Source organism: Mirounga angustirostris, unplaced genomic scaffold, assembly GCF_029215605.1.
Source record: "Mirounga angustirostris isolate CCGP_5_RB_7025 unplaced genomic scaffold, mMirAng1.0.hap1 SCAF_6, whole genome shotgun sequence".
NCBI lineage: Eukaryota > Metazoa > Chordata > Mammalia > Carnivora > Phocidae > Mirounga > Mirounga angustirostris.
The window spans coordinates 53,567,474-53,591,369 of NW_026991714.1; the positions used below are offsets into that span (position 1 = coordinate 53,567,474).

General features: G+C 39.5%; 1 long non-coding RNA gene across 1 annotated transcript; it reads left to right on the top strand.

The window, feature by feature from the left end:
- Positions 1–4,148: 4,148 nt before the first annotated feature.
- Positions 4,149–18,545, top strand: LOC123845408 (uncharacterized). Its single transcript, XR_006791036.3, has 4 exons — positions 4,149–4,373; positions 14,232–14,311; positions 14,814–14,905; positions 17,170–18,545. It is a non-coding gene; the product is annotated as an uncharacterized LOC123845408 (long non-coding RNA).
- The last annotated feature ends 5,351 nt before the right edge of the window (positions 18,546–23,896 follow it).

Sequence of the window (23,896 nt, forward strand, 5' to 3'; positions counted from 1 at the left end):
CACAACACCTGTGTTCTGGTGGCAAACCAGTTGCGAAAAAGCTTTTGTTAACAAGTTGTATTTGATTTTAATCCTTAAAGCTTGAAACATTATCCTTGTTTGTTGTTGTTGTTTTTTATTAACATATAATGTATTATTTGTCTCAGGGATACAGGTCTGTGATTCATCAATCTTACACAATTCATAGCATTCACCATAGCACATACCCTCCTCAATGTCCATCACCCAGACACCCCATCCCTCCCACCTCCCCCACTCCTCAGTTTTTTCCTGAGATTAAGAGTCTCTTATGGTTTGGTCCCTCTCTGGTTTCGTCTTGTTTGATTTTTACCTCCCTTCCCCTATGATCCTCTGCCTTGTTTCTTAAATTCCACACATCAGTGAGATCATATGATACTTGTCTTTCTCTGATTGACTTATTTTGCTTAGCATAATACCCTCTAGTTCCATCCACATCATTGCAAATGGCAAGATTTCATCTTTTGATGGTTGTGTAATATTCCATTGTATATATATATATACCACTTATTCTTTATCCATTCATCTGTTGATGGACATCTAGGCTCTTTCCACAGTTTGGCTATTGTGGACATTGCTGCTATAAACATTGGGGTGCACATATCCCTTCAGATCACTACATTTGTATCCTTGGGGTAAATACCCAGTAGTGCAATTGCTGGGTTGTATGGTAGCTCTATTTTCAACTTTTTGAAGAACCTCTATACTGTTTTCCAGAGTGGCTGCACCAGCTTGCATTCCCACCAACAGTGTAGGAGGGTTCCCCTTTCTCCGCATCCCCGCCAACATCTGTCATTTCCTGACTTGTTAATTTTAGCCATTCTGACTGGTGTGAGGTGGTATCTCATTGAGGTTTTGATTTGGATTTCCCTGATGCCAAGTGATGTTGAGCACTTTTTCATGTGTCTGTTGTCCATTTGGATGTCTTCTTTGCAGAAATGTCTGTTCATGTCTTCTGGCCATTTCTTGATTGGATCATGTGTTCTTTGGCTGTTGAGTTTCATGAGTTCTTTATAGATTTTGGATACTAGCCCTTTATCTGATATGTCATTTGCAAATATCTTCTCCCATTCTGTCAGTTGTCTTTTGGTTTTGTTGACTGTTTCTTTTGCTGTGCAAAAGCTTTTTAACTTGAAGTCCCAATAGTTCATTTTTGCATTTGCTTCCCTTGCCTTTGCAATGTTTCTAGGAAAAAGTTGCTGCGGCTGAGGTCAAAGAGGTTGCTGCCTGTGTTCTCCTCAAGGATTTTGATGGATTCCTGTCTCACATTGAGGTGTTTCATCCATTTTGAGTCTATTATTGTGTGGTGTAAGGCAATGGTCCAGTTTCATTCTTCTGCATGTGTCTGTCCCATCTTCCCAACAACATTTGTTGAAGAGACTATCTTTTTTCCATTGGATATTCTTTCCTGCTTTGTCGAAGATGAGTTGACCATAGAGTTGAGGGTCCATTTCTGGGCAAAACATTATCTTTGTAATATATTAGTAACTTCCACAAAGATGGCTTTCATAGTTTTAGATTTTGAAAGTTACTTCAAGTTCCTTTGGCCCAACCTCCTTTATTTACAATTAATCCATTCATTTATTCATTCAATCAGCTGTGTTTCAGGTACTCTGCTAGTCACAAGGGACACAAAATGATGAAGATATAATACTTGCCCTTATTGAATTGGGAAATAGACATGTTAATAATTATCATTTCAGCCCTGAAAACTTTCCTAACTTCCTCACTTTGCATTCAAAATAGGCTTGCAGATTTCCTCAATGTTCCTATCGCAACCTATACATATGTATAGCATTGATTTTATCTCATGGCATTGTGATTATTCATTATTTGTCACTGTTCTCCACTAGACTGAAAGTTCCTTGAGTTTTTGAGATACTTTTCATATCAGTGTCTTCAGTATTCAGCACTGATCTCTGAAACATAACAAATGTCCAGTAAATGTCTGATAAATTAATGAATGTTATGAGTTAAATGCTGTTAGATATTGTAGTAATATGAACAAAATGGTATAAATATTGAGAAGGCAACCTTTGAATTGGAGTTCTAAAAGATGAATAAAGACGGGGAGGGGTTGGTTAGGATATCACAGGGAGAAGGAATTGCAAAGAACAAAGTGGTATTTCAAAGAGCAAAATATAAAGACAGGCTATCAGGGGGGAAAATGAAAAGGTGGGTTGGGATGAGATTTTGAAGAGTCCTGACTGCTAAGCTAAAACTTGTTTGGATTCTATCCCAGAGGCAATAGGGGGAAAACAGAAGCTATTTAAGATAAGGAATGACATGATCACTTTTATTTTTTCAGCAGAATTATTCTAGTATAGGACTGAAATGGAGGAAACTGGCACCAAGGAGGAGAAATAAAGAAGAAAAAAAGCAACCAAGAGAGGTTCTGTGACCTGTCCAACATCATAGTGCTAGACAGTCATCACACCATCACTACAAACCTGAAGCAGGGCAAGACCGTTGAGCTTAAGATTCTGGGATGTGGGCATAAGTGTTGTTCAGAGGAAGGTGAGGTATGAGAAACCAGAGTTACCAGAATGAAACCATGTGTCAGGGAGAGATTAAGCTAGGTCATAAAAATATCAAGCATTGTTAGATAGGCTGACAGGAAAAGAAGGCATTTGAAGCAGAAGTTAAAACAATGAAAGGCAGAAACAGACTGCTGTGTGTGTGTGCTGCTAGTGATCTAGGGACTAGAGGGAAATAGGGCTGCAGAGATAATCAGGGATTAGTTTGTATATGGTTCTTGGGTTAATAACATTCATATATGTATGTCTAAATTGTTACCATCTACAGCCTATTCTGGCTATCATAGGTGGTTTATTTATTAGTCATCTAGCTAGACAGATGAAGATTTAGTCAGCTAGTTGGTTACTTTAGAACCACATACTTTATAAAGAACTGTTTCCTGGCTATGGGTTTTCCACTGGTCAGTGGTGGGTATGCCCCATCTTCTGGAAACAACTAGATGAACTATCCTAGGCTTTGTCATCAGCACTTACCACAAATGAAACTTCAGTTGAAACCTACTGATAAGTTGATAGAGTCAATGAATAAATCATGTTAAGACAGGACTCTGAGAATCTGAGCATGTCCTGTAGAGGTGCCCACACATCTCTGTTCAATGAGGTATAAAGCCTCACACTATGTACACCAATCACGCAGAGAAAGAGGTGTGACTGAGAGGAATTTGCCCTCAGGTCTGCTTCCCACAGATTCTCGTACACCTCTTTGGGTGCTGGCCACAAACAGAGATACAGAGATCTGCCATAGTCCTTTTTACACTGCTCGGTCCAGGGACTGGGGAAGGGAAAATCTGAAATGCAAAGGCTTTTTCTTCTAAATCCAACCAGCAGCTTTCAAAGGAGACTGAAAGCATGATAGAGCAGAACTTCTTGCCCTTCTTTCTGTTTGTTTATTTCAGTCCTCTACTTTCTCTCTTGATGAGCTACTGTGTCAGGGTTGGCCTCAAAAGCACGAGTGGTCTAAATAATTAAAAAGTGAGGAACCATGTCAAATCATTCTACTTCCCCATGTTCCCTCCATCCAATGAATCATTCATTCATTCATTCATTCATTCATTCATTCATTGATCAACAAATATATAAAGTGCTCCTACTATGTACCGGGCACCATTCTAGGCTTTAGAGATAAATCCATGAACAAAACAGACCTACTTCTCTGTCCTGTGTAACTTCAAGTGAAGAAAGACTGACTTTAAATAATGAACACTCAGGTAAGAAAAATATAAAATAGGTTAGAAAACAAGTTCTATGGAGAAAAAAAATATAGCAAGGAATGAGGGATTGAGAATGCAGGGGTTGATAGGAAGGAGGAGGTAAGAACTGCAATTCAAAAAAATGGTGGTCAGGGAGGCATTTAGAGATGGCATTTTTGTGCCTTGAAGGAGGGGCCCACCTTACAGCAAAGTGCTTCTATTTCTACTCAAGGGAGTTCTGTAGTCAGTGCTATTCTCAACTTTGGCAGGCATTCAGAGAGTGCTCTTTGCCATGGAAGTTCCTTTCATTAAAAAGGCCAGCAGCTGGTCCAAATCAAGCCCTTCCCCTTGACCCAAAAACACTCTTGTTGCTTTTAAATATTCTCTGTACCTCCTGCTATGAAGAATCTACACAGCAATCCTAGGAATATCATTCTCTCCAGACTCACTTCTTTGCATGGCTCTCCTCTTTTCTACAGTCTGTATTCACATCCAAATAGCTACAATTATCTAGAGAATCCAAGAGAACTTTGAATTTCCTAGGAAATTGAAGAAAGACGTATAAAGCTAACAGTTTTGAACATGTTCTTAGTGCTACATGGAGCAAGACTCACAACAACCTCAAGAGGTGGGTACTGGTGTTGTTCAGTTTTACAGATAAGTAAATTAAGGCTTAAAGAAGTTAAATACCTTGTCTATGGTCATAGTATATTGCAGCCAGAATTTGACCCCGGTGGTGTACTCTAGAGCCCACACAGCATCAAGCTTTCACATCTGCCACTGCTAAGCCACGTTAAAACTTTATCCTTTTGTAAAATATTAAGTGCCTGGGTGCCTGGGTGGCTCAGATGGTTAAGTGTCTGCCTTCGGCTCAGGTCATGATCCCGGGGTCCTGGGATCAAGTCCCGCATCAGGCTCTCTGCTCCTCGGGAGACTGCTTCTCCCTCTGCCTCTCTCTCTCTCTGTCTCTCATGAATAAATAAATAAAATCTTTTAAAAAAAATATTAAGTGCCTGACTCAGAGTATCTTAAATCATGTCTTCCTATAATATGATATAATATTTGATATTACTTTTTCATCCAGTACCTCTCTCTCCCCCAAAGAAAGAAAATTTTACAATAAGTAAAAACTTGCATTCAAATAAACTTAAAACATGGTCTTACAAAAAACTAAGCCCACTTTAAAGATGGAAGGAAGGAAGGACAAATAGAGCAGCAAGGAGAATAATAGTTTCCTAGCTTCTAGAGTCCCACAGGTCATCACCACAAAAAAAGTTGCGTTCTCTTATTTCATTTATTTCCAACTTACTCATCTGTTTTTGATGACCTTTTACTAAGTGCTAGTCACTGAGTTGTGGGCACTGATATAACCCACATTTCTTTATGTCAATAGTATTAATGATGATAATAATCCAAATTTCACTAGGTTTTGATGTCATCTATTCACAGAAGTCTTCTTAACTCTTTAGTTAAACCAAAATTTATATATTTTTATTTTTTTTTAAAGATTTTATTTATTTTCATGAGAGATAGAGAGAGAGAGAGGCAGAGGCAGAGGGAGAAGCAGGCTCCCGGCAGAGCGGGGAGCCCGATGTGGGACTCGATCCCAGGACCCTGGGATCATGACCTGAGCTGAAGGCAGACGCTTAACTGACTGAGCCACCCAGGCGTCCCCAAAATTTATATATTTTTAAAAAGCAAAGTTTTGAGACGTAAAACCTTTTGAGAGCAAAGGAAAGCTAAAATTGAAATTTATTTTCATGACACACGTAGTGATTTCCTTCTGGGAGCAAAATGGCATAACTTTACAGAGACCTGTGCATTTAATTTATATTGGTTATACCTTCATTGATCTGTGTATCTTCAAAATCATTTATATCAGGTGCACACCTAGTGTGAAATCAATGTTCAGAGAGACTTCCCTTGAAAAAAGTATATCCTCTCCTATTGTCTTAAGTGATTGGAGCTCCTGTTGATCCAAGTGGGAATGATACTGTGTTCTTGTTCTCTTTATCCTGGGGAATGCTTAGATTCACACATAGTTCTCTTCAATTTGTTTTTAACAATAACAATTTTTCCAATCTGCCCTGGGATTTATATAAACTGAAAGTCAACAGTTGGCTGTGATGATGCTCACAAAGCTCTCTGGAGACTTGGCCAGGGAAACTTGCCATCCTGTTTTCTGCCTCTGGCCAATTCTGGCTGCGATATACTATGACCATGTTGCAATAAAAGGACAGTCAGAGAGACGTAAATCGTTAATTTTGAAGAAAGAAACTCCATGGGATTTAACTCGGTTGAGAAGATACTGAGATATGGTTTCACATATGCATATTTTAATTGATTTTTTAAAAGAAATCCTAATTGGGACGCCTGGGTGGCTCAGTCATTAAGCGTCTGCCTTAGGCTCAGGTCATGATCCCAGGATCCTGGGATCGAGCCCCACATTGGGCTCCCTGCTCGGGGGGAGGCCTGCATCTCCCTCTCCCTCCCGCCCCTGCTTGTGTTCCCTCTCTCGCTGTGTCTCTCTCTGTCAAATAAATAAATAAGATCTTTAAAAAAGTAAAATAAAATAAAAAGGAAACCCTAATGGATTTTCTATAATGAAGCATTTGTTTAGGCATTCCACTGGCAAGGTCAGATTCCAAAGAGCCCAAGGAAAGTGGACCCAAGAGAAATGGTTTGAATGTACGCTGTAGGAGAGTGAGAGAGCCAGTCCAGGATGTGAAAATGAATTTAGGTGCAGCTGCTTAGAGGATATGGAATGAGAGAAAGCTGTTGCTTTGAGGAAAGTAAAAGTCAGGGCAGGGAGGTTAAGCAGTTTTATACGTATTCCCTTTGCCCTGATGGTTCATATGCATCGTGTTCTTCAGATCTGCCAGGTTGTATCCCAAGAGAGGAGCACAGAGAGAACTTCACCCCAGAAAGACAGGAAACTAACCTCTAACCCAGTTCCCTAGCCTCATTATGGCTTTTAGCATTTTCCACTTTATCTAGAGCAGGCTGACCCAGTTTGAATTCCACTGAAACTGATTTTCCCCTAACTTGACACTGAGGCACATACCCTCATAGGTATTCTAAGCCTTAAAGTATTTAAACAATTTTTGTCTCTGACAGAGCCAAAGCAACTTTCCTAGCTTCACATTTCAGTTCTACAACATTCCTCAAATTCTTCGACATTCATTTAAGCAAAGGTATCTTGCATTCAGAGGCCAGCTCTACTTTAAATACATGTCTAACTCTAGTGTTATAAATTTGTAGCCAGACCCCTGCTTGACAGAACAGACTAAGGATTCTATTAAAAAGTGTTTGTTCACTGACTGTTCAGTATGTAGAAAGGATTAAGTTTTGCTGTCCCAAATTCCATGAAAATTACTTGAGGTCTAGAACTAACTTTCCATAATGTTTTGTTCCCATTTTGCTTCCTTCTCTTTTATCCAACCTGTTTACAGTCCCAGAACTGAATAGAGGTTTATCCAGTGACATTGAACAATTCAACCTCTTTATTAATAAGCTCGTTTTCTATAAGTTTAACTTGTTTCTCTTTCCTAATCATGAACTCCTGCTACTGTCCACAGAAGCTCTTAATTCTGTACAAAGGGGTAAGCACTCAATCAATTATAGTACCTTTTACTAAGTTGATGATAATCCATTTTATTTGAATTGGCTATCCATAAAGTGGTGACATTTATTAGCCTCTGAAATAGCCTGACAATGAATCTTGAGAACCTCAGACTCTGAGGAAATATTAACAAACAAAATACATGGGATTGGCTTTAGATCAACTTATCAAAAGAAAATAACTTGTCAAAAGAGCTGTATTTCTGGGGCACTTGGGTGGCTCAGTGGGTTAAGCGTCCAACTCTTGATTTCTGCTTAGGTCATGATCTCGGGGTTGTGAGATCAAGCCTTGTGTCAGGCTCTGTGCTGAGCATGGAGCCTGCTTGAGATTCTCTCTCTCCCTCTCCCTCTGGCCCTCTTCCTACTCTCTCTCTCTATCTAAAAATAAATAAAATAAAATAATAAAATAATTTTTTTTAAAGAGCTATATTTCCTTTCTTTACCTCAGGAAGAACAATAAAAAGCCTCTGCTTCTTTTTCATGCAGAAAAAAAAGCTACATGCAAATAAAAATGCTGATGTATGGAGTGTATGTAGAATAAATAATCTAAGTGATGGGTCACTATGTGATTTGATGGTACAGTTTCAAGCAACTTAACTGTAATGCAAAGTCACAGTGTTTACACATCTGCTGCCATACTTACTCAACCAACCCTGTATCAAGGGTCTAGGTTACCCTTGTTCCTGAACCAGGGGTTTGGGTACCATTGAAGAGAATCACCCAACCCTGTGGATTAGGGTCACTATAACATCAGTGCAAGACAGCACTAAATACTGACTTTTTTATTTGAGGCAATCAAGCATGAAATATTTAAACTTCTTGTTTCTCTATATAGATATCTACATTCATACTCCCCCACCCCTCCCCACACTTTCCTTCATTTGTAGAGCAAAATGAATTGCCATTTCTCTGGTTCAGAGCACACTCCTCTGTGCTCTGGATCCCAGCTCTTCCTGTCTCCCACAGGACCCAGCTCCATCAGTTATTGTCACTCTTTCTTCTTTCTTTAGCCTGCCCTTCTCCACTGGCTCCTTTCCATCAGTGGATACCCATGCTTATACAGCATTTCTCCCCTCTACTTACCTCAGCCATTTCTTTACCTGCCATTCAAACTTCAATTTACTAATAATCTGTTACCCCAGTAAATCCACTGAAGCAGCTCTTGTTAAGCCCATCAGCAACCAATCCTAATGGACACTTCACATTGACCTTAGTTTATTTGAACTTTGACAATTCATTACTATTTCCTAGTTTAAAATGTTCTGCCCCTGGGTTTTTATAGTAAAATTTTCTATTGACGTTCCTGTTACTTTAGTCCCAATGTTAGCCTTCTTGTCCACACGTAATTCAAAAGTTGGTGTTTCCCTAGAATCCGTCATCATGCCGTTTTTCTCATTCTACATTTCTCACTGAATGTTCTCACCTACTTCTGTGGTTTTAACTGTTACTTAGAGGCTGATGTAGCCAAAGTAGTTTTCCCCCCTTTCTTTAGTCAAGTACACTGCTGGCGGTTAAAATGTCACTTGCATCTCTTCTTGGGTGCAAAGATATATAGTAGACAATTTCCTATCCTGGGAAAGAAGTCATGCCACATTTTCACTGACTTTTTGAAGCTGTACAGCCTCATGGGATGCAGAGCTCTTGGTAGAAGATAAAGCAATTTGCCTAAAGATTCCTGAGGATCCTTCCATGTGGGAAACAGTAAATTACTCCAAATCCTGTTCTTGAGATTTTGAGTTAGGAAGATCTGCTAGGGTGAGCCAGCATAGTTCCCCACGCAGGTCTTGGGACAAAGAAGGGTGATACAATCCCTAAAAAGTTGCCATGAACATAAATAGAGGATACAGTGGGCTAGCCCTGGTGCTTCATCAGCAGAGAGAAAGGGAAAAAGCAATTCTCTTGTCTTTGAAGTAGCTAATATGGAAACCCCTAGAGTGTGAGCGAAACCATTCTCTTTCACTTGTAGAGTTCTTATATCCTGTCAGTCATCAAGTCTTTCTGATTCCATTTCCAAATATCTCCTGTACGCTTCCCTGCTTTCAATTTCATTGTCATTGATTTGAGTTAGTCCCTCCTCATCTCTTGCCAGGACAATTACAACAGTCTCTTTACTGGGTTTCTACCCCAAAGTCTTACCCAGCTCTCAGAGCCAAATACCTAAAAATGCAAATGTGATCCTATCACTTGTCTGCTTGAAACCATCTGATGGTTTCCCACCAGCCATAAGCTAAACTCCGAACTCCTTTAACACGCCCCAGATGAACTCCATCTTCTGGACTCTGCCTGTCTACTCAGCTTCAGTTTTTTCATTTCCTACCTTATGTTTCAGGCTGTAGGAAAACCAAATTATTTGTGGTTAGCCCTAATCCCATGCTCTTTCCTTCTTTCCATCTCTTTGTTCATGCTGTTCACCAAGTCTTGTATGCTCCTCACCTTGCAATTTGCTCTTAGTGGTCTTTCAAGACTCAACTTGGGAATCATCAATTCTCTCACCGTCCTGAGCCATTTTCTGGGTAACTGGAATATTTATCTTTGTAGTTATTCCAGCCACCCCCGATCCCCCATCAGGCCATTCCTCCATGTTTTTCAGGAATTCTCAATGTCCTAGCTTGGAAGTCCCACCCTGACAGTTATCAAAGATGATTAGGACAAAGGAGTGGTAACACATTGTTGAGAAGATTGGGAAACAATACCTAAGAAAACACCTCAGAAACCCTGAGGAATTAGAGTAGGCCTTAGCTTAATTGTTCCCTGATCTTACTCACTTTTCTATTCACCTCTCCCTGATAAGATTTATAGCTGCAGATAATAATTTTTTCCCTGTAGATTCTCCACATGATATCAAATGGAATGTGCCTAATTATCTGCTTATGAGGTAACGTCCTCTGTTCATGCCTATTGTAATTTCTACTCCTCACAGTAATTAGAAAAGCTTCATAGGATGAGTGGGTCCAAATACCATTTTACAGTCATTAAAAGCACCAGTTTTGGAATTAGACTAACAGACTCAACTTCAAATACTCATTCATTCTGCTGCATACTGTGTAACTCTGGTACTTAATCTAAGACTTAATTTCCCATCTTTAAAATGAAAATGATAATAATAATAATAATACATACCACAGAGGATTATTGTGGGGACTAAGTGAACTAAACATATAAAACACTTGTTTAAGTGCTCAATAAAGGTTAACTTTACAGTGTTCTTGGGAGGACCAAAATCAATGCTGGGAATACAGAGCACACTTTTGGTTGGACTGAACCTAATGATGTGCCTTTCACTGCAATTAAGTAAGCGTGCCTCTGGGTAGCAGCCACTTGGATAGAGCCTCTTCCACTCCCTCAGGTGGGAAGGAGCGGAAATGAATCATGCAGTGTAGAGAAGATTGGAGCTGGTGTGGGAGGGGAAACTGTGTAGGAAGCTTTCTGTTTCTCTGCCTTGGTTCAGGCTCCCACTTAGATTGTAACAACAACATGATATCTGTGGGCCCTTTTTCAAGGGCTTTGGAACAGTCACAAGGCTGGCCCACTTGATAATCAATCATTTGTGGACAGAGGTAATCCTCTCAGTGTGGCTGGATTAATGACTGGTGCTGGTCAGCTGATCAGGACTCAAGAGTGAGCTGAGCAGAGAACAGGCCCAGCACACAAATGCAAAATGAGAGGAGTCTGTTTCTATTGACTTTCCTGCTTCCCAAACTTTTGGCTTGTTCCTCAGGGCCTGATCTCTTTGGTCCTAAGACTCTGCTCTACAAATTAGGCATGTTCTACGCAGCTCTGAGGAGAAGGCAGAGCATACTTGTTACTAACTCAGAAGGTGAGGAATTAAGTTCAAATATTAGTATTTTACCAAATCTCTCTCATCAAACTATGAAAGTTCACCATCCCTATGATGGGATTTCCAAAAGCCCATCTTTCAATCCCAAACATCAGGTGCTTCAACATTCTTAACTAAAAGGATTCTAACTGAAGTGCTATAGACTTCTTCAGAGATGGTCCCAGCTTGAGGGGGCATCTCTCTGTCACTTTGCCACCTCACAATGTCCACTTCTGAAGAGTGTTACCTGGACCACCATACATTCAACATCTCTCCTCTGGAAATAAGGCCCAGAAAGAGAGTTTAGAGAATGTTCCTTTAAGGATAGCATTACCTACAGTCCCCATGATTAACCTGATAAATCTTATACTTTTGGAGGGAGGGTTGTTTTAGGTTAATTTTATAATTTCCACTAAATTGGAAGTCTGTCACTCAAAATAGTCCCTGGTTCCTTTTTCACCGATGAGTCAAACATGTGAATAATTGGTCCTCCTATTCCTAGAAAGTAAGTGAAGTCATTTCAAAGCACATCTTAAGAAAATAGGGCAAGTCCTGGGTGGCTGGCTTCTGTCTTTTGCAAAACTGGAGGGTATGACAGTGTTAGCATGGATTGCTAGGAGTATGCATATCCACAACACCCATGTATCCCCTTCCTGAGATTTACCATGGTAAGTTCAAACATTTTTTTTTTAAGAAGTAAATATTGTAGAAAGAGATGACATCTTCTGTGCAGCTCACTGCAATAGTAATCACAATCATGAGATAGGTTGATAAGATTTTATTATTTCTATGCAAAATTTTTTATATATCAACAACAATAATAGTAGCAATAGTAATAACTAGCACATGCAATGTTTACAACATGCCCAGCACTATTCTGAGCACCTTCTTTGTATTCACTCATGATCTTACAACTCCACAAGGTAGGTATCACTGTCATTCCATTTTATTGAGGAACTAGTATCATGCTGAATGCATCCTTCATAAATTGCTTTGTAACTTACTATGTTTTTGAGATGTATTTGTGTTAATATGCATAGCTCTAATTCATTCATGTAAGCTGCCACAGAGTATTACATTATATGGCTATTCTACATTATATTTACCTATTCTCCTGTTCTTGACTCTGTGGTGGTTTATGATTTTTCACTACCATAAAAATATTGTCAAGTAATATTCTGGTGTATATATATGCTCTTGCATATGTGCAAGAATTTCTCTAGAGCAATACACTCAGAATTGAAATTGCCCCATCACAAAGCATATTGTTAAATTGGTGTGTCAATTTACACTTCCACCAGCAATATATGAAAGTTATTATTTGCTTCGCACTCTTACCAATAGTTGATATATCATCAGGCTCTTAGATTTTTTTTTCCAATCTTATATAAACAAGATAATACTTTGCTGTAGTTTTAATTTGTGTTTTTCTGATTTCTGGTAAGATTGAGCATCTTACTGAGACATTCTTCTTTGTGAATTGCCTGTGCCTCACTAGCTTTTGTCACTTTTCCTTTTGAGTTTTCTCTTTTGTGCTGATCTACGGGGGTCTTTTATACCTTTGGTCCTTATTCCTCATATGCTATATAACAAACACATCTAATGGATAATGCTTGTCATACATCTTTCCATTGCTACTTGCCTTGAATCCATGGAGTTCAGTCTCATTACACTCATAGGTGTTGCTAACACAAACACCGGACTCTTAGATCACTCCACTTCTCCTGTGTTCACATCCTTATAAGGTCCCACATATATTCTACTACCCTTCCCAGTCTCAAAACACTTTCTCACAATTCATGGTCATGATCAGTAAAATTCCTTATATTCTTAACCCTTCTCTGAATTCTCCTTTTATCTTCCTATTAAGAGGACTCTGGCTTAGGACACTGCTTCCTCTGTGGCCCACTCAAGTGGTGGCTAGTTTAGGTCTTGTAGCTTTCATATCACTGGGCATGAAGGTGGGATATATGTCCTCTTGTCTCCCAATGTTGCTTTCAGATCATATTATCCCTCCGATAACATACCCTCCTCCACAACTACACACAACTCTATCTCACGTTGTGGCAGTTTTAGAATATAGTCCCAAAATTCTTTGATATTTCTCTCATTGAGAGGTTAGGTCTACATTCTTCCCATGAATCTGGTTTCTCTGAGAATGCTTGACCAATGGAATTCAGTGGATGTGATGCTGTGGCTGTTTCAAAGTCCAAGCCTCATGAAACTGGCTGTTTCCACTTATATTTTGGGATTCTGACTTTTGGAACCCAGCCACTATGCAGCCCACAGAGCAGGTCAGGTAGAAAGAAAGAGTTCTCAAAAGCCTTCAATTCCCACTGAGCTCTGAGCCAACAGCTAGCACCAACTTGTCAGCCATGTGAGTGAGCCACCTTGGAAGTGGATGCTCCAACTCCCAGCAATCAGCCTCAGCTGATGCCACATGGAACAAAGACAAGCGTTCTCCACTGCAAATTCATGAGTTATATAAATAATTGCTGTTTTAAGCCACTCGATCTGACATAATTTGTTACACATCTAAGCTTCCTTTCCCTCTAAAATTCTTCTATGAGTCTATACTTTTTTTTTTTAAAGATTTTATTTATTTATTTGACAGAGAGAGAGACACAGCGAGAGAGGGAACACAAGCAGGGGGAGTGCGAGAGGGAGAAGCAGGCTTCCCGTGGAGCAGGGAGCCCAATGCGGGACTCGATCCCAGGACCTGGAATCATGACCTGAGCCGAAGGCAGACGCTTAACGACTGAGCCACCCAGGCGCCCAAGTCTATACTTTTTTTTAATGGTTAACTTTCTGGTTTTAAAATAAGTGCCAATCCTTATCAGCTGTTTATACATCATGGCCCAATTTCTGCCACAAATCCCTCACTGTAATAACAGCCTTCTGATAGAGCTTCCCAGATTAGATAAGTAACTCAGCACTGAATAAGACATTTCTTTCTTTTTAGGTTGCATTTAGTGTGAGACTAAGTGCATTCCCTGGAATTCAGTTGAATGAACACAACATAACCTGACTTCTTTATGTTTTCATTAGCTAAGCTGACTCATCTCTGAATGAAGTAACAAATATTCACCTCAAGAGGAGCGAAATAGGCTTGAGTGGAGGGACAGTAGGTATGTTTAAAAAAAAAGAATGGTTAATCCTCTTCTCCCCTTTTACCTACCTCTTTTCCAGAAATGAACTCAGACAATCCCTTTCCTTTATCCCCATATTTGGATAAAAAGAGGAGGAAAAATGGATAAAATAAGGCGAGAGGACAGGGAGTAGGATTAGAGGGTACCCTAGAGGGCATATGTATATTTTTATAGCACTGTTAACTTAAAAAAATTACATTTCTTATGAAGAAGATAGTAGATTTTTCATGTATGGACCTGTGAGAATTAGTGATTTGTAAGACATCACGTACTTTGTGGCATAAACAGCCTGGAATCTGAGTAAGTCAAGGGCTTATTTTATTAATTCTGATATCATACCCTTTACAATGAGAAGGATGACAGAAGCCTGCCACCAAAAAAGATGTCTAAGGATGGAGAGGCTGACCTTCCAACACCCAGGCCTGCCATCTTGGAAAGGCCTCATCTTACACACCCATTTCCTCTTCCTTCTCTCTTCCAGATCATACTTCAATCTCCTGCCTTAATATTTCTGGGGGTTTAGGAATGGCGTTTAAAGAGGAACTCATGGACTCCCTTGATTCTTTCATGGAGGTGAGAATGGGGGAAAAGAGAGGGATGTTTTGTCAGGAAACATTGTTATCTTTTCTCTTTATGTTCATTTGTTTTGTTTTGTTGCTTAATGGAGGAGTAGAGGGATGACCACTTTGAGGTACAGAGCTCTCCTTTACTTCCTCTGTTTGCATATCCTCATGAAGGCAGAAGAACAAAGTGAAGTCATTTAGTACATGACCATGCCCTAGTCCATATTCCTTTCCTTTTATTCACATTAGACAAGCAGAATGAAATTACATTTCCTTGTTAAAAAAAGCGGAGATAGGGGTGAAACTTTTTTTCCTCATAGAATGTCTGAGCTGGAAATCACCTTGGAGATGTGGAGGCCTGTAATTTCAGACTCTGTTATATGGTGCTCTCAGGCTCTGTGGAGGAGAAGGTGAATAGACTTCTCTGCCCACTTCAAACATGGCTCTGCTTTGATTCTTTTATGTACCTTGGTTTTGTATAAGATTTATTGATAAAAGACTACCACCAATTTTTAAAAAGCATAAAAATCCACTCATCTTCTTTAATTACCTTCTTTTGCTGATGACAAAAAGATGCAGTGAAATAAATGCATTGTCCGGGAACTTCAGTGCACATCAAAAGCAGAATGAGAATCTGGGCCTTTTAACCTCCTGTCTAGTGTTCTAATCTTTTCCCTACTCATGCTGTGCATGCTATGTGATTTACTAGCCAAGAGGAAGTGGGGTCAGGGGTGTTGGGATAAAGGAAGCTGACTCACCCTGGATCTTACCCTCCCAATGAGGAAGTCATCTTAGAGCCTTTAGCACCTCTGTCATTGCTTCTGCTTCACACCAGGAAGCTGAAGCACATGATTCCCTACTGATGATGCTTTGTGCAGCCCCATGTGAGCCACACTGAGCCACACCAGCCAGCTCAGACTCTCAGCTTGCAGGCCTGAGAAAGTAGACTCACCATGCAGAGAACATCCTCCTCCAGGTCCTTCAAGCCCCCAACTTCAAGGAAACATATCTTTTAAGATGTTAACAAAAGTCTATTTCTTCTGTCTCATTTTTAGTGTATAGAAATGCAACTGATTTCTGTGAATTGATTGTATATCCTGACACTTTACTGAATTCCTGTATGAGATCCAGCAATTTTGGGGTAGAGTCTTTTGGGTTTTCCACATAGAGGATCATGTCATCTGCAAAGAGTGAGAGTTTGACTTCTTCTTTGCCAGTTTGAATGCCTTTTATTTCTTTTTGTTGTCTAATTGCTGAAGCTAGGACTTCTAGTACTATGTTGAATAACAGTGGTGATAGTGGACATCCCTGCCATGTTCCTGACTTTAGGGGAAAAGATCTCAGTTTTTCCCCATTGAGAATGATATTCACTATGGGTTTTTCATAGATGGCTTTTATGATATTGAGGTATGTGCCCTCTATCCCTATATTGTGAAGAGTTTTAATCAAGAAAGGATGCTGTACTTTGTCAAATGCTTTTTCTGCATCTATTGAGAGGATCATATGGTTCTTGTCCCTTCTTTTATTTATGTAGTGTATCACATTGATTGATTTGTGGATGTTGAACCAATTTCCAGCTCAGGAATAAATCGCACTTGGTCGTGGTGAATAATCCTTTTAATGTACTGTTGGATCCTATTGGCTAGTATTTTGGTGAGAATTTTTGCATCCATGTTCATCAGGGATATTGGTCTGTAATTCTCCTTTTTGATGGGGTCTTTGTCTGGTTTTGGGATCAAGGTAATGCTGGACTCATAAAAAGAGTTTGGAAGTTTTCCTTCCATTTTGATTTTTTGAAACAGCTTCAGAATAGGTAGTAATTCTTCTTTAAATGTTGGTAGAATTCCCCTGGGAAGCCATCCGTTGGGAGATTTCTGATTGCCACTTCAATTTCCTTGCTGGTTATGGGTTTGTTCAGGTTTTCAATTTCTTCCTGGTTCAGTTTTGGTAGTTTATAGGTCTCTAGGAATGCATCCATTTCTTCCAGATTGTCTAATTTGTCAACATATAGTTGCTCATAATATGTTCTTATAATTGTTTGTATTTCTTTGGTGTTGTTTGTGATCTCTCCTCTTTCACTCATGATTTTATTTATTTGGGTCATTTCTCTTCTTTTTGATAAGTCTGGCCAGGGTTTTATCAATCTTATTAATTCTTTCAAAGAACCAGCTCCTAGTTTCATTGATCTGTTCTACTGTTCTTTTGGTTTCTATTTCATTGATTTCTGCTCTAATCTTTATTATTTCTCTTCCCCTGAAATTGGTATGGAACCAGAAAATACCCTAAATAGCCAAAGTAATGTTGAAAAAGAAAACCAATCTGGTGGCATCGCAATAGCCTCTAAGCTCTATTACAAAGCTGCAGTCATCAAGACAATATGGTACTAGCACAAAAACAGACACATAGATTAATGGAACAGAATAGAGAGCCCAGAAATGGACCCTCAACTCTATGGTCAACTAATCTTCAACAAATCAGGAAAGAATATCCAATAGAAAAAAGACAGTCTCTTCAACAAATGGTGTTGGGAAAATTGGACAGCCACACGCAGAAGAATGAAACTGGACCATTTCCTTACACCACACACAAAAATAGACTCCAAATGGTTGAAAGACCTTAATGTGAGACAGGAGTCCATCAAAATCCTAAAGGAGAACACAGGCAGCAACCTCTATGACCTCAGCTGCAGCAACTTCTTGCTAGATCCATCTCCAAAGGCAAGGGAAACAACGGCAAAAATGAACTATTGGGACTTCATCAAGATAAAAAGCTTTTGCACAGCAAAGAACACAGTCAACAAAACCAAAAGACAACTGACAGAATGGGAGAAGATATTTGCAAATGACATATCAGATAAAGGGCTAGTATCCAAAATCTATAAAGAACTCATGAAACTCAACACCCAAAGAACACATAATCCAATCAAGAAATGGGCAGAAGACATGAACAGACATTTCTGCAAAGAAGACATCCAAATGGACAACAGACACATGAAAAACTGCTCAACATCACTCGGCATCAGGGAAATCCAAATCAAAACCACAATGAGATACCACCTCACACTATGACAGATGTTGACAGGATGTGAAGAAAGGGGAACACTTCAACACTGTTGGTGGGAATGCAAGCTGGTGCAGCCACTCTGGAAAACAGTATAGAGGTTCTTCAAAAAGTTGAAAATAGAGATACCCTATGACCCAGCAGTTGCACTACTGGGTATTTACCCCAAAGATACAAATGTAGTGATCCAAAGGGGCACGTGCACCCCAATGTTTATAGCAGCAATGTCTACAATAGCCAAACTGTGGAAAGAGCCTAGATGTCCATCAACAGATGAATGGATAAAGAATAAGTGGTATATATATATAATGGAATATTACACAGCCATCAAAAAAAATGAAATCTTGCCATTGCAATGACATGGATGGAATTAGAGGGTATTATGCTAAGTGAAATAAGTCAATCAGAGAAAGACAATTATCATATGATCTCACTGACATGAGGAATTTGAGAAACAAGGCAGAGGATCATAGGGGAAGAGAGAAAAAAATGAAACAAGAAGAAACAAGAGGGAGACAAACCATAAGAGAATCTTAATCTTAGGAAACAAATTGAGGGTTGCTGGAGGGGAGGGAGGTGGGGGATGGGGTGGCTGGGTGATGGACACTGGGGAGGGTATGTGTTGTGGTGAGCACTGGGTTATGTAAGACTGATGAATCACAGACCTGTACCCCTGAAACAAATAATACCTTGTATATTAATTAATTGAATTTAAATAAAATAAATAAATAAATGTATGTTCAAGTGAAAATGAAAAAAATAAAAATAAAAAAGATGTTAACAAGTCTATAACTTCAAAAATGTGAATGGATAGAATACTCTGCTAAGGCCATGACTTGTGATATCACTTCAAAGAGATTTCCGTACCTTCCTGACACTAAATAGCTCTGAAATGACACAGTACTCTTATCTTTATTAATCAGCCTGACACCCTCTATTTACAATCTTCTACTTTTTGTTTTGTGGTTTTGCATAGAACCATAAAATGGACAGTTCCTTAAAAGTTGGGATCAGAGTCTGACAACCTTATTCTCCAAACCTCAAAGTGGTACATATAAACAAGAATATGCATATAAGCTTAGACAAAATATTAGATTCATAGGCTATCCTGGAAAATGCAGTATTTGTAGTAACTGGTAAATATACACAGGAGAATGCTATGTTCTTAATAGGTTCTTATATCTCTGAGGAAGAAATAAATTAGGCCCTGGCTCCACACACCCCATGACAAAAATATAAATGATTTAGAGGAAGTATATGGTGGCCAAAGATAAAAATGAAATAAATGATGAGCTTGTTGATGATAGGCAGAGTGAAAGATAACAACGCATCTGGAGGTAATGGGATGATGACATCCTTTTCAATACAATCCAGAACACACTGTTGACCACTGTCTGTAAGTAAGGACCAGGCATCACAGGAATGCCTATTCAAAGGGAACACTCCATTTTCCAAGGTAATGGTGCAAGGCAGTCCCAGATGGAAGTGGAATAGGACCAGATTCAGGTCCAGAGTGAACAAGTTGTTTATAGTCTGGGAAAGGGCATGGAAATGGAGGGGAGCTTCTGGATGACCATTTTAGCTCACTCCAGGGTCTGGTCACAGTGTTGGGAAGAGGAAACAGCATTGGCTGCAGTGTCAGCAATGATTTGGAGAAGGTTTTTGCTGAAGGTAAGCAGCAGTGAAAAGACTTAAGTTTCAACTTAGGTCTTTTGTTTGCCCAATGTGTTGTGTTTTCCAACATTGTCATTTGGCAGTAATGGCAATGCTGATCTTAGTTGTTGCAGGAAAACTCATAATTCTCCTGGTCCAGTGGAAGATAAGGAAAATAGCCAGGAAGAGCCTGCTACTCCCCTCGGGGAGTAGCAGTAGGTTTTTACCTCTTTTTTTTTTTCTTTCAAAGTAGAACTAGCTAAATGGATAGAAAACTCACAATGGAATGTCTAAGAGGTACCCAGGAAGTCTACTGCTGAAAAATCAAGAATGTAGAGGGAGATGCCTGAACCAGAAAACTGGTGGAAAATAAACAAAACAAAACAGTTTTTTGGAAAACAAAACAAAACAAAACAACCATCTGCCTCTTTGGCTTTTTTTTCTTTCTTCCTGAGAATAATAATGTTTTACAAAGGTAGTGAGTATAAGGGCTAACTGAGTAGACAGAGAGTATCTATTTATTATAAAGAGTTCAAAGGGGGCAGAGATTACAGTAGGTTGGAGCAGTTGAAGAAATGGTGCCTGGACCTTGATCTTCAAGGATGGGTACAATTCACATTAAGTGGAAAGAAAACAGAAAGAAGGGGCTTGATGGGTAGAGGGAGATGTCATGTACAAAGGAAGCAGGAAGCACAAGGCCACTATTATTCCTGGTTTAGCAGATGAGAAAACTGAGGCTCAGACTAAGTCACTTATCTAAGATACACAGCTCATACACCACTATACTGGGAAATAAAGTAAAGCTACTTGATGCCAAAATCTGCATTCCTTCCCCCAGAACCCAAGTTCACAAGGCTGACAGACACATAAGCAACTATAACAGATGATCATGAATTGAAAGCTGTCTCATTGCTTTTCATTTTCATTTAGTTATACTTTTCATGACATGATCAAAAAGAAAGCAACATTGTTTTCTGGAAAAATATTTATTTCCTGAACTGATGTCACCTAATTAATTCACAGGGGAGGGTCCTCCAAATGGAGAAATAGTGGAAACATAACATGGCTCAAAACTTAAGCTGGCAAATTTCTGAGGATGAGGTGACACTGAAATGGGGCAGTGGGAGAGAATAGAAAAGTAGTAAGAAAGTGGAGGCAGAATCATTTAGCTCTAAAATGTTCTGAATTAAGCTGATGATCCTTTTCTGTTTAGACACATTTCAGATTTTCAGAAATTAAAGTTTCTGTCCAAAGCAATATAACATCCTTGGTGTTTGCAAGGTATGTGTTCTTTTCAAAGGTTTCAAATCAAGGCAAATGGATGACCCAGGAAGGATTACCAGTAACCTTGGTGAGTCCAGGATCTAACTCTCACCTGCCTCCAATCCTTTGTGGAATAAAGTGGTAAATCAAGTGATGTGTAATAGAGATTAATCTTTTCTTTTAGAGCTACAATTCCAGTGTCTGGGTGTCTCTGGCTCCTGCTAGCTTGCTGGGCCTAGCCTCACAAGTGACTAGGTAATGGATTGATGAACTACTCAATGACCCATGATTAACTCAATCCCTTGCATCTGAAGTTCAAAATTAAACAGATGAAGATGTTAGGTAGTTGGTAAGGATAAAATATCTTTAGGATGGCTGTGACTGCCTGAGCAAAAGAGTACCGAAACCCTTCTAGTAGTTGGAGATAGAATAACAAGCTCTTTGACATTTCTGTTATCTTTGAGGTAGGTACAGCTTCAGCTTCTCAATGATCCCCTAAAACTCCTTGCCTACTTCTACTAGAGCCCATGTCACATTGTAACTGTCTATGCACAGGTATCCCATTCTCAGTAGACTGAATGCTTGGAGGCAGTCACAGTATTCTATCCTTATTTGTATTCCCACTTCCTTGCATACAGTAGATGCCCATCAAATGTTGAATGGTTGAGTGGGGAGACGGATGGAGAAAATCATCACCCTCACCATGGTTAAGCAACTCAAAACTGGTGATGGAATGCTTAACATTAACTTGGCAGTGGAGGAAATAATCCTGAGAAGAGTTCATTTCCATAAAGACATCTCAGATAAACCAACTAAGGAATGTGTATAGGCAATCAAATGAATAATCTGTTGAAAAAGCACCCATAAGTTTCAGAAATTTGTTTTCAAGGAAGGCAAGTCATGAATGAGGGTATTTACAGCCTTGCAACTTTTAATTGTAACAATGTTGTAGAATGAGCAGATACCAGAAAAGGCCAGTTAGGATCATCACCCAGATGTTTGGCAAATCTACCCTTTGACTAGTTAATTATTCAAACCATCTGGAGTGATTTTTAAATACTACATTCCAGAACAGTGGTTCTCCACTCCTTTTCTTATGTTCTACAAGTCTTCTGTTTCTCCTCTTGCTCCCCCCATCTCTTCCTCACTCCTCTGAACCCTCTTCACCCAGTTACTGTATTTTTCACCTTGGTGGAGGAATGGCACAGTGTGAGAAACTCAAAATCTCTTAAGAGCCACTTCTTTGCTGTGATTCTAAAATTCTCAGAACTGTGGGTGTACAAAACTGTTGCAGATGCATCTAAAATGTATGAAGAGCAATACCAGAGGAGAACATTCCCTCTATAACTAAAAAAAGTTTCTCAGCCTGGGAAGATGTAGAGAAAGAGCAGATATGATGAAGGCAAAGAAGTAGGTGGACTTCACAGATAAGCTGATATCCTGTTTTCTGGGAAGAGTCCCAGAGAGGTGGCAAGATCCTGAGAGATTTATGGGAATAGAACCTACACCCAAAAGACAGAGCCAGAGAGAAGGACTGGCTGTAGGCAGATCAAGATGAGAGAGAGACACAGACAATCAACAAGATCACCATGTCCAGGATGATCTGGCAGCAGGAAGATGGTCCCCATGATTCATCACAGGACCCAGAATCTGTGAGGAGATTCTCCAGCCTTTAAGTAACAGAAAGTGGCAGTTCAGCAGCAACCTGAATGGACTACTAACTGAGGACCACGCTGAACCACAGAGTCTCAGTAAAAACCTGTGGTGATGAATGGTGTGCTCCTGCAACCCCATGTCTTATTCTGTATAAGGTCCTCACAACTGAGCCACAGCACTGCAGAAAAGGGGAAGAGACCTTAAAATGAGCTTAAAATTTCCTTTCTATGCTGTAATCGTGAGCTCAACATAGTAATTAGAGATATAGAAGTATAAACAATTTGTATATTCTGTATGTCTAAGTGGGACTGAAATGCACTTTTGCTATTTATCTACCTTTCTATCCACCCATCCATCCATCATTTTCCACCCTCCATCTCTTTCCAGAAAGAACCTAAGGCAGCTTATAAGTATATATGACCATTTAAAGAATCTTGGTGCTACCATAGTAGATACATGAGTTGGACCAGACATTGCAACTCAGAAACCAAGAGGGACCATGTAGCCAACACAAATAAATAAAGCATGTCAAAGTAAGCCAAATCCTTTGCCTAAACTGTGTCCACTTTTGCTGACCTACAGCATGTTCCATGATGTTGAACATCCGAATTTAAGATTACGGATGTGTGTGTGTATATGTGTATATGTGCATATGTATGTATGTTTATGCATGTATGAAATTTTTAATTATTGCATTTTAAATTTTGTAACTGAGTTCTTTGATTAGGAACCAGAAACCTGACAATGTCAGATCTTGCACTTTGTGTTATGCATTACAGGCATTGTGCTTTGCAGATATTATGTTTTTTACAAATCGAAGGTTCAAGACTTCAGTGGAGTACAAAAAACAAAAACAAAAAACTTCAGTTGGAAGAAGTTGACTGCAGATGTGGTGGGAATAGCAAGAGAACTAGAATGACAAGTGGAGCCTGATGATGGGACTGAATTGCTGGAATCTCATGATCAAACTTTAGGGTTTCTTCTTCTTCTTCTTTTTTTTTTTTATTCTTATGTTAATCCCCATACATTACATCATTAGTTTTAGATGAAGTGTTCCATGATTCATTGTTTGTGCACAACACCCAGTGCTCCATGCAGAATGTGCCCTCCTCAATACCCACCACCAGGCTAACCCATCCTCCCACCCCCCTCCCCTCTAGAACCCTCAGTTTGTTTTTCAGAGTCTATCGTCTCTCATGGTTCGTCTATAGGGTTTCTTCTTATGGATGAGCAAAGAAAGTAATTTTTTGAGATGGAATCTACTCCTGGTGTAGATGCTGTGAAGACTGTTGAAATGACAATAAAGGATTTAGAACCTTACATAAACTTCATTGATAAGGCAGTGGTGGCATTGGAGAGGATTGACTCC